Source organism: Salmo salar, chromosome ssa23 (genome assembly GCF_905237065.1).
Source record: "Salmo salar chromosome ssa23, Ssal_v3.1, whole genome shotgun sequence".
Taxonomy (NCBI): domain Eukaryota; kingdom Metazoa; phylum Chordata; class Actinopteri; order Salmoniformes; family Salmonidae; genus Salmo; species Salmo salar.
In genome coordinates, this window is record NC_059464.1 from 4,687,110 (window position 1) to 4,699,796 (window position 12,687).

Here is a 12,687-nt window from a genome sequence, read left to right on the forward strand (position 1 = left end):
TTTTGGTCAGTGGAGGAAAGGGAGAGTGGAGGGATGTTGAGAAGCGGACCATCAGTATGCTGCTCTCTCCCTACACTGAGACTGACCATCAGATGCAGGCATCATCAGCCCAATAAAATAAAAATAAAAGCAAATTATTTAAATGTATGCTCAGCCAGCTGTGCTTCACCAGTAATACAACAACGGGTCTATTACCGATGTGATCATATAGCCTACCTCAAATGATGAAATATTATTTTTTTAACCCTTGTGTGGGGTTCATGGTTTTGTTATTCACCCAACGTTCACGGGTCTGATGGACCCACAACATTATTGGGTTTTTAAAACAATACAGCCATAAAAATGTACGTAAAAACTTAGATGTTGACATATCAATTACAAGCAATATAGACAGCATACATGGTTAATATTTGCTATTTACCTCTGCTAGATCTCATTTATCAATAAAAGCTCTATTCGTTTTTTTAATAAAATGTGATTTTTGTAAACAAAAATCAATTATAATCAAGACATGGGTGGAATAAATCATGTTTATCTTGAACAAGGTTTTCATCACTATTGATGTTTATTGCTTTGAACTGAACAAATTGGAAGGACAAATTTCACATACAGTGTTTTATGGAAATGATAAATGAGCCCCAATGAACCCAAATTAAGGCCGGTCTACACACCACATGAGGGACAGAGTTTTACTGTGTGTGTGTGTGTGTTGCAAATGTATTTCTTGCACTTGTTGCATGTGTACTGTGTCTTCCTGTCCTTGGTCCACACACATCGCAGCACTTCTTCTTGTTGCTACCTGCTGCAATCTAGAATGATGAAAACATTTAGTTCAGGAATGTTACTAACATCTCAGTCACTCACATATATAGTTACAGCAGGCCAAGGTAAGAGAATCAGACACACACACACACACATGCAACAACATCACTCACACTTGCCGTGTTTTTGGAGAGATGGACCAAACTCATTTACATGCATACTTTGGGGTTCTTATCCTTGCTAATGTTTTCAGATCCAATGGGGAATCCACAGAATCCCTGTGGGATGCAGAAACTGGCAGATAACTTTTCTGTGCAACAATGTCTCTGGAAAACTTCCACGTTATATCCAGGATTATCCGCTTCGATAACCGAGACACCAGACCAGCTCGGCGGCAGAGAGACAAGCTAGCTGTAATCAGGTCAGTGTGGGACAAGTGGGTGGACCGCCTTCCCCTGTTTTACAACCCTGGGCCCAACAGACAGGTTCTTGGTGCTATGCTGAAACAGCAGGCCCAGGGAGGAGGAAGACAGAGTGAAGGCACACAGCAAACCTTTTTGTTTCATTTTTACTTTTCCACACTATTATTACCATCGGGTCCAGTGGACCAGAACACCACATATGTAATATAAATCTGTAGGGGGGTGCACAGTGTGCACTCACTGAAAATGTGTTATTTTACATGTTATTCATAGAAAATGAGCCAAGGCCAATGAGTCTCAGGTTGAAAAAATAATTCATTGTATCATTTTTCTTTTAGTAAACATTGAAAATGGAACCGAACACCACACAAGGGTTAAATGGCCCGAACAACAATTCAGGGCAATTCAAGCAAAGCCAATACGCAGTGATAATGTATTGGACCTATAGCTTACTGCGCAAACCTCATTGCTACAGTACTGTTTTTAATTGGTTCATGTTGCATAGGCTTAGGTTTTTTAAGTCATGTTATAAAAAAATCTCAACAGTAGATCTTGGCTTGCATTTTGACTCAAAGTGATCTTGACTCAGAAAAGGTAGGTGACCACTGTTCTAGAGTTTTCCCTGTTAACACTATCAACGTTTCCCTTTACTGTGGCAATTGTGATCGAATCAACGCGATATTAGCCACTTTCAATGAAACATACAAAAACAAAACAAACTTCACAAAATATTTTATTGTAGGCAGTACTCATCTGAGTAGGATTCTATTGCATTGACAAGCACTACTCATTCTGTTCTTGACACAGACCGGTGTGGCATAAACAATCAGAGCTGCAGTAGGCCTATATGCAAATAGACCATTGCTATATATGGATCTGTGCCATTTACTTTGAACTGGGCTGTGTTTACAGCGTCAGTGGTCGTGAGTAAATGTGCTTGTTTTGAGATCTAAGGGAGAGCTGCATGTAGCCATGTGTGCACATTTTGTTCATATCCTTTGCTAGTTAGTGAGTTATTAGCCCAGTTATAGATTATTTGTAGTCATCAATAGAGGAGTGATTGCTTCCTACAAGAGCACAAAACGTCTACATTTCTAGACAGCTTAGAAAAGAGTCAGGTAAAGAGCTTTTTTGTCTTAAAGGGGCATTGTTGTATTTTCAGACAGGTTTGAATAAGCTAAGTAGCCAATAGGCAGAGGGGAACATAATTGGTCTGATTCTCTGTAATAATGGTATGGGAATAATAATGTATTTAATTTTGTAAAGTGGTTTCTTGCATCGAACAGCACCTCCTTGTCTGAAGGTCAAGTGGATAAACAGGTTAATGTCAAGCCCTGCATGTTTTCTTTTCAAAAGTCTCATGGAATGTAGGCCTATGTTGAACACCACATATTGGCTGCTACTATAGGCTGAGTAATAGCTGTTCTATTTCTATGTTAAAATGTTATGAGATGCATTTTCTCCATTGTTTTTTTTATGGTGCGCCACACTGGTAGGCCTACATTATGATTAAATAGCCACAGATGCCTACTTGGCCACTGTTAAAACTGTAACTTAAAGCTGGTACAGCCTCAGTGTTCACAGTAAACGCGGGCTGGAAGTTGGACAGAATTTTCACAACATGAAGTTTGCGCTCAGCAGAGCTGAAATTTGCTCAGTGCCCCCAAAAATTGAGGGAACTTTGCTTACAACACAGACATTTTACCAGATGTCTCTTTTTGTGTTGGTTAATATGCCGTTGTCGACCTCACTAAAGGTGTTCCATATGTGGTTAAAGGGTGTCAGTCCACTGTTGTACTCCACTCTGTTATTGCCAGAGGGAAGGGAGTTAACAATCACAGGTTGCTGTGATCAAATGTTATTCGTCACATGCTTCGTAAACAACATGTCACGAGTGCTATCTTCGAATTCCCTTTCATAAATCAGCCAAGGCGCAGTGTGCCGGTAGTTCCACATATTTTATTAGTGAACCCGAACAAAACAAGAAACAGGTGAAACTGAAACAAACGTGACGTTCTGGGGCTGCATAAACACAGCTGCACAAAAACAAGATTCCACGAAAACACAGGGAAAAACAGGCTGCCTAAGTATGGCTTCCAATCAGAGACAACGAATGACAGCTGCCTCTGATTGGAAACCATACCCGGCAAAACATAGAACACAAAACAGAATGCCCACCCACCTATCACACCCTGACCTAACTAAACAGAGAAAACACAGCTCTCCTAGGTCAGAGCGTGACACAACAGGTGTGGACTAACAGTGAAATGCTTACTTACGGACCTTCCCAACAATGCACAGAGAAAGAACATAGAGTAATAATAGAAAAGAAAAAACACATAAAAGTAATAATAGATACACAATGATTAACGATAACTTGGCTATGTACAAGGCGTACCAGTATTGATATGAGGTAATTGAGGTAGATATGTACATATAACTATGAATAAAGTGACAGATCGTATGTGATGAGTCAAAAAAGTTTGGTCAAAAAGGGGCCAATGCAGATTGTCCGGGTAGCTATTTGGTTAACTATTTAACTAGCTATTTCGCAGTCTTATGGCTTGGGGGTAGAAACTTTCAGGGTCCTGTTGGTTCCAGACCTTTTGCATTGGTACCACTTGCCATGCGGTAAAAGAGAGAACAGTCTGTGACTGGGGTGGCTGGAGGCTTTGACAATTTTTAAGGCCTCCCTCTGACATCACCTGGTATAGAAGTCCTGGATGGCAACGAGTTCGGCCCCAGTGATGTACTGGGTTGTAGGCACAACCCTCTGTAGCACCTTGCGATCGAATGCCAAGCAGTTCCCATACCAAGTGGTGATGCAGAGGGTCAAGATGCTCTCAAAGGTGCACCTGTAGAGAATCTAAGGGGCCATGCCAAATCTTTTCAGCCTACTGAGGGGGAAGTGGCATTGTCATGACCTCTTCACGACTGTGTTTCTGTGTCTGGACCATGATAGATCCTTAGTGATGTGGATACCGAGGAACTTGAAGCTCTCGACCCGCTCCACTACGGCTCTGTCGATGTGAATGGGGGCGTGCTCAGCCCTCCGTTTCCTGTAGTCCGCGATCAGCTCCTTTGTCTTGCTGAATTTGAGGGAGAGGTTGTTGTTCTGGCTGTCTCATCGTTGTCGGTGATCAGGCCTACCAGCGTCGTGTCGTCGGCAAACTTAATGTTGGAGTTGGAGTCATGCGCGGCCACTCAGTCGTGGGTGAACAGGGAGTACAGGAGGGAACTAAGCATGCACCCCTGAGGGGCCCCCATGTTGAGGGTCAGCGTGGCGGATGTGTTGTTGCTACCCTCGCCACCTGGGAGCGTCCCGTCAGGAAGTCCAGGATCCAGTTGCAGAGGGAGGTGTTCAGTCCCAGGGTCATTAGTGTGGTGATGAGCTTGGAGGGCACTATGGTATTGATAGCTGAACTACAGTCATTGAACAGCATTCTCACATAGGTGTTATTTTTGTCCAAGTGGGAAAGGGCAGTGCGGAGTGCAATATTGAGTTCATAATCTGTGGATCTGTTGGGCCAGTATACGAATTTGAGTGGATCCAGGGTGTCTGGGATGATGGTGTTGATGTGAGCCATGACCAGCCTTTCAAAGCATTTCATAGATACAGATGTGAGTGCTACGGGGCCTTGGCGTTCTTGGGCACAGGACAATGGTGGTCTGCTTGAAACTGTAGGTCAGGGTTTCTCAACTGGCAACCCTTGGGTGGTTTTATCCCCCCCCCCCCAATGTTTATTATTTTTATTATTAGACATAAAAGACTAGAAAAACATTAGGAAATCAGTTCTAAGTGATTTTAATTTTGAAGATCAGTTCCCAAGTATTCCCATGCATAATAGAGAAACATGTGATCGTGTAAAAATGTAAGCAAGGTTTGAAATGATTATCTCGTGTAAAAATGTAAGCAAGGTTTGAAATTATTATGTTTTAGTCAAATATGATATCTGTTTTGGCTTCTTGTGGTCAATTTGCAGTCTACAAATTATTTGTAATTATGTTCCGGCCCCCCCGACCACCCTCTAAAGAAAGAAATCGGCCCTCAGCTGAATCTAGCTTATGATCCCTGATGTAGGTATTACAGACACCATTTCCCTGTGTATACTATTTCCTTGTTTTCCCTCCCTCCCACCCTCCTCCTTTCCCCTTGAAGTGTATACCTCATCATCATTACTGTTAAACAGCCTCTGCAGATAGAGGTTCTGGATAATGTTATCTGTCATAGCAAATTTCAATTTTTGGTGGACAATACAGTTGTACAAGCTTTTCTCTTATATGTGACTCACCGCCTGCATTCGGTCTTGTGTAGCAAAATTTGAAATAGTGTTTTTTACATTGGATAAAAGTAGAGACTCAGATATACAAAATTGTATATCATACACGGAATTTGAGGAACAATGGGAAAGTAATTCTGCTTTTAAAGTTGATCAACTTGTAAACTCACTTTTGAGAAAATGGCTTTGAATGTTTTGGTATCTAGTGAAGAGCACTTCTTTGTCCACACCCATTTAGCGTCGTTCACACCCTCTTAAGCTTTAGCCCAACCCATCTCATTTTGCTCTCGAAGCACACACTTGTCACTCTGACCGATGATTGGATAACATGAAAACAGCCTAACCAGCTCTGCTGGCAACAATTTCATTAAAGCTTTTTTTGCAGACGTTCTCTGACACAGGCCATATTCAACGGGTGTTGTACACACATCACATAATGTTAGCTAATGAGCCAGCTAGCTAACGTTAACTAGTTAAACAACAATGAACAGTGCCAACAATGCCACAGTGCTTGGGAGCTAACCAACCAGGTTCAATGTTAGCTAGCTAACATTAGGCTCTCATTAGCTAGCTAACAGACACTTTAGCTTAAAATGAAACCACTTTCTGTCAAAATTAGTAACATGTAATATCTGAAAATGTAGCTAGCTAAGCTGTATACATCATCATGCATGATGGACACGTCTCCCTGTCAGGAATGCCATACCACGGTTGCCCTTAGTTTGAAAATGTAATCCGGAGACAGCTTTTTTCATCGCTTTAACTATCATACTCTAATTCCACTGATTTCAAAACTTAATCCTCCAGAAAGTGGAGAGCAACACTTATGCAGCTCCACTACACAAGACATTTTTTTTAAAAGACGCATTCGACAGGATTACCAACACAGACTGACAAGCTCAAATAGACAGACGCCTTCTATATGGCAGACCAATCCGAACTCATCTCTCGGCATGTCCAGCCCACTCATTATCTCAGCCAATCATGGCTAGTGGGAAGGTTGCTCACTTTTTCTGTGGCTTAACCAACAAGGCTCGTAATTTAACAATGTTATTCGTATTTACAGATGGCATACAAGTTTGTTATTAAGGCACAGGAAAGTTCACATGTTCGAGAAGGCATTTCTGCCAAAAAACACATTTTGATAAAAAATATTTTTTATGTTTTTATGTTCAAACGGCTCTCCTGTGAAGTCGTGACTTGCGAAATATACCTAGTTTCTTGAATTGGGTCACATATTGTATTGTATTGTATTCTATTGCTTCCATATTCTGTATTATTACATTATTCAAATAAACCTTTAATTTCATATACAATCATTATACACTGAATGTAAAAAACTTAAGGAACACTTGCTCTTTCCATGACAGACTGACCAGGTGAATCAAATCAAATCAAATTTTACTTGTCACATGCACCGAATTCAACAGGTGTAGACCTTACAGTGAAATTCTAACTTACAAGCCCCTAACCAACAATGCAGTTTTAAGAAAATAATTTTAAAAAGTGAGAGATAAGAATAACAAATAATTAAAGAGCAGCAGTAAATAACAATAGCAGGGCTATATACAGGGCGTATCGGCACAAATTCAATGTGCGGGGGCACCGGTGTCGAGGTAATTGAGGTAATATGTATATGTAGGTAGAGTTATTAAAGTGACTATGCATAGATGATAACAGAGTGTAGCAGCAAAGAAGGGGGGGGGGGCAATGCAAATAGTCTGCGTAGCCATTTGATTAGCTGTTCAGGAGTCTTATGGCTTAGGGGTAAAAGCTGTTTAGAAGCCTCTTGGACCTAGCCTTGGCACTCTGGTACCGCTTGCCATGCGGTAGCAGAGAGAACAGTCTATGCCTAGGGTGGCTGGAGTCTTTGACAATTATTAGGGCCTTCCTCTGACACGCCTGGTATAGAGGTCCTGGATGGCAGGAAGCTTGGGCCCGGTGATGTACTGGGCCGTACACACTACCCTCAGGCAGGGATGCAACCCGTCAGGATGCTCTTGATGGTGCAGCAGTAAAACCTTTTGAGGATCCGAGGACCCATGCCAAATCTTTTCAGTCTCCTGAGGGCGAATAGGTTTTGTCGGGACCTCTTCAAGACTGTCTTGGTGTGCTTGGACCATGTTAGTTTGTTGGTGATGTGGACGCCAAGGAACTTGAAGCTCTCAACCTGCTCCACTACAGCCCCGTCGATGAGTATGGGGGTTTGCTCAGTCCACCTTTTCCTGTAGTCCACAATCATCTCCTTTGTCTTGATCACGTTGAGGGAGAGGTTTTTGTCATTGCACCACATGGGTAGGTCTCTGATCTTCTCCCGTTATGCTGTCTCATCGTTGTCGGTGATCAGGCCTACCACTGTTGTGTCAAACTTAATGATGGTGTTGGAGTCGTGCAGTCATGAGTGAACAGGGATTACAGGAGGGGACTGAGCACGCACCCCTGAGGGGCCCCCGTGTTGAGGATCAGCATGGCGGATGTGTTGTTACCTACCCTTACCACCTGGGGGATGGCCCGTCAGGAAGTCCAGGATCCAGTTGCAGAGGGAGGTGTTTAGTCCCAGGGTCCTTAGCTTAGTGAGGAGCTTTGAGGGCACTATGGTGTTGAACGCTGAGCTGTAGTCAATGAATAGCCACATAGGTGTTCCTTTTGTCCAGGTGTGAAAGGGCAGTGTGGAGTGCAATAGAGATTGCATGAACTGTAGATCTGTTGGTGCGGTATGCAAATTGGAGTGGGTCTAGGGTTTCTGGGATAATGGTGTTGATGTGAGCCATGACCAGACTTTCAAAGCGTTTCATGGCTACAGACGTGAGTGCCACGGGTCGGTAGGCAGGTTACCTTAGTGTTCTTGAGCACAGGGACTATGGTGGTCTGCTTGAAATATGTTGGTATTACAGACTCAGACAGAGAGAGGTTGAAAATGTCAGTAAAGACGCTTGCCAGTTGGTCAGCGCATGCTTGGAGTACACGTCCTGGTAATCCGTCTGGCCCTGCGGGTTTGTGAATGTTGACCTGACTAACCTCTATGGGCTAGGCGCAAGCGTCCCACCCCTGGTACACCCTATCAACCGCAGGTGAAATATCAAGGGCGACAAATTTGAAAACAATTAAATGTCATAATTCAAATTTCTCAAACATACAACTATCTTACACCCTTTGAAAGATAAACATCTCCTTAATCTAACCACGTTGTCCGATTTCAAAAAGGCTTTACGGCGAAAGCATAAAGTTAGATTATGTTAGGACAATACATTGAAAATAGCTGTGTGTTATGTTTTGTCAATGCAAAGACAGGCGTCACCAAAAGCAGAAAACCAGCTAAAATTATGCACTAACCTTTGACAATCTTCATCAGATGACACTCCTAGGACATTATATTAGACAATACATGCATTTTTTGTTCTATCAAATTCATATTTATATCCAAAAACAGCGTTTTACTATGGCGTTGATGTTGAGGAAATATTTTCCCTCCAATACCGCCAGTCAAATTAGCACAACAAATTAAATAATTACTATTCGAAACCATTGGTAAAATATTATATTGTCATTCAAAGAATTATAGATTAACATCTCGCGAACGCAACCGCATTGCCAGATTTAAAAATAACTTTTAGTGGGAAATCACACTTTGCAATAATCTGAGTACTGCGCCCAGAAAAATAGGCTTTGCGATACAGACTTGGCGCCATGTTGGAGAGATCTAAAATCAAAAATACTATGTAAATAATCCCTTACCTTTGATTATCTTCATCAGAAGGCACTTCCAGGGATCCCAGGTCCATAACAAATGTAGTTTTGTTCGAAAAAGCTCAGAATTTATGTCCAAAAAGCTCTGTGTTGTTAGCGCGTCCTGTAGGCTACTCAAAAATATGAACGACGCCCGCCGGACTTCATCAAAGAGGGAAAAATATATATTTACGTTTGTTCAAACATGTCAAACGTTGTATAGCATAAATCATTAGGGCCTTTTTCAATCAGAACTTCAATAATATTCAAGGCGGACGATTGCATTCTCTTTTAAAACGTATTGGAACGAGAGTACCCAAACATGCACTCGTGCGCCAGAGTAGTATCGGCCATCCGCTTATGACCAACGTTCCAAGTCTCTTGTTCGGTCAGTTTTCACAGTAGAAGACTCAAACCACTTTGTTAACCTCTATGGGACCGGCGGGACGAATTCGTCCCACCTACGTAACATCCACTGCCAGCCTGTGGCGCGATTTTCAAAATCTTCAAAATCCTATTACTTCAATTTCTCAAACATATGACTATTTTACAGCCATTTAAAGATAAGACTCTCGTTAATCTAACCACACTGTCCGATTTCAAAAAGGCTTTACAACGAAAGCAAAACATTAGATTATGTCAGCAGAGTACCAAGCCAGAAATAATCAGACACCCATTTTTCAAGCCAGCATATAATGTCACCAAAACCCAGAAGACAGCTAAATGCAGCACTCACCTTTGATGATCTTCATCAGATGACAACCCTAGGACATTATGTTATACAATACATGCATGTTTTGTTCAATCAAGTTCATATTTATATCAAAAACCAGCTTTTTACATTAGCATGTGACGTTCAGAACTAGCATACCCCCGCAAACTTACGGGGAATTCGCTAACATTTTACTAAATTACTCACGATAAACGTTCACAAAAAGCATAACAATTATTTTAAGAATTATAGATACAGACCTCCTCTATGCACTCGATATGTCCGATTTTAAAATAGCTTTTTGGTGAAAGCACATTTTGCAATATTCTAAGTACATAGCCCAGGCATCACGGGCTCGCTTATTTAGACACCCGGCAAGTTTAGCACTCACCATAATCATATTTACTATTATAAAAATGTCATTACCTTTTGTTGTCTTCGTCAGAATGCACACCCAGGACGTCTACTTCAATAACAAATGTTGGTTTGGTCCAAAATAATCCATCGTTATATCCGAATAGCGGCGTTTTGTTCGTATGCGTTCCAGACACTATCCGAAATAGTAAAGAAGTGTCGCGCTTGGCGCAATTCCTGACAATAAAATTCAAAGTATTCCATTGCCGTACGTCGAAGCATGTCAACCGCTGTTTAAAATCAATTTTTACGTCATTTTTCTCGTAGAAAAGCGATAAAATTCCGACAGGGAATCTCCTTTTCGGCAAACAGAGGAAAAAATCCCAAAGGCGGGGGCGGTCGGGGTCACGCGCATAAGCTAGTGTCTCTTGATGGGCCACTTGAGAAAGGCGATAATGTGTTTCAGCCTGGGGCTGGAATGACGACATTCTCTTTTTCCCGGGCTATGAGAGCCTATGGACGACGTGGGAAGTGTCACGTTAGAGCAGAGATCCTTAGTAAATGATAGAGATGGCAAAGAAGTTCCAGAAATGGTCAGACAGGCCACTTCCTGTAAAGGAATCTCTCAGGTTTTGACCTGCCATTTGAGTTCTGTTATACTCACAGACACCATTCAAACAGTTTTAGAAAATTTAGGGTGTTTTCTATCCATATGTAATAAGTATATGCATATTCTAGTTACTGAGTAGGAGTGGTAACCAGATTAAATCGGGTATGTTTTTTATCCAGCCGTGTCAATGCTGCCCCCTAGCCCTAACAGGTTAAGACTGGTGACATCTAGTGGATGGCGTAGGAAGTGCTCAATGATTAATTAAAGAGCTTACTCACATCGGCTGTGGAGAACGTGATTACACAGTCGTCCGGAACAGCTGATGCTCTCATGCATGTTTCACTGTTACTTGCCTCGAAGCGAGTATAGAAGTTATTTAGCTCGTCTGGTAGGCTTTTGTCACTGGGCAGCTCGCGGCTGTGCTTCCCTTTTGTAGACTGTAATAGTTTGCAAACCCTGCCACATCCATCCAGATTTGAAGCCGGTGAAGCTCGATTCAATCTTAGTCCTGTATTGACGCTTTGCCTGTTTGATGGTTCATCGGAGGGCATATCGGGATTTCTTATAAGCTTCTGGGTTAGAGTCTTGCTCCTTGAAAGCGGCAGCTCTACCCTTTAGCTCAGCGCGATTGTTGCCTGTAATCCATGGCTTCTGGTTGGGGTATGTATGTACGGTCACTGTGGGGATGACGTCCTCGATGCACTTATTGATAAAGCCAATGACTGATGTGGTGTACTCCTCAATGCCATCGGAAGAATCCCAGAACATTTTCCAGTCTGTGCTAGAAAAACAGTCCTGTAGTTTAGCATTTACTTCATCTGACAACTTTTTTATAGACCGAGTCACTGGTGCGTTGAAACGGCCGTCGTCAGAATTAGACCAAGGTGCAGCGGAGGATGTGTTCATCTTTAGAATTTTAATTGAAAAATAGAACACTACAAAAATAAACAAAATGAGACAGCAAAGCAGTCCTGTCAGGATACACACTAAACAGAAAACAATCACCCACAAAAACCCAAAGGAAAACCAGGCTACTTATGTGTGACTCCCAATCAGCAATAACGAACTACAGCTGTGTCTGATTGGGAGCCACACACGGCCCAAAACAAAGAAATACAAAAACATAGAAAAATTAACATAGAACGCCCACCCAATGTAACACCCTGGCCTAACCAAAATAAAGAACAAAAACCCCTCTCTATGGCCAGGGCGTTACATGCGTCCTGCTTTAATTTTTGCTTGTAAGCAGGAATCAGGAGGATAGAATTACTGTCAGATTTGCCAAATGGAGGATGAGGGAGAGCTTTGTATGCGTCTCTGTGTGTGGATTAAAGGTGGTCGAGAATTTTGTCCTTCTGGTTGCACATTTAACATGCTGATAGAAATGAGGTAAAACTGATTTAATTTTCCCTGCATTAGAGTCCCCGGCCACTGGGAGTGCCGTCTCTGGATGAGCATTTTCCTGTTTACTTATGGCGGTATACACCTCATTGAGTGCGGTTTTAGTGCCAGCATTGGTCTGTGGTGGTATGTAGACAGCTACGAAAAATACTGATGAAAACTCTCTAGGTAGATAGTGTGGTCTACAGCTTATCATGAGATATTCTACCTCAGGCGAACAAAACCTTGAGACTTCCTTAGATATCGTGCACCAGCTGTTGTTTACATATATTCATAGGCCCCCGCCCGTGTCTTACCAGAGCCTGCTGTTCTATCCAGGTGAAAGCTATGATCCCTTATTGATGTAACTTGTTAAATCCACTTCAACCAATGTAGATGAAGGGGAGGAGACAGGTAAAATAAGGATTTTTAAGCCTTGAG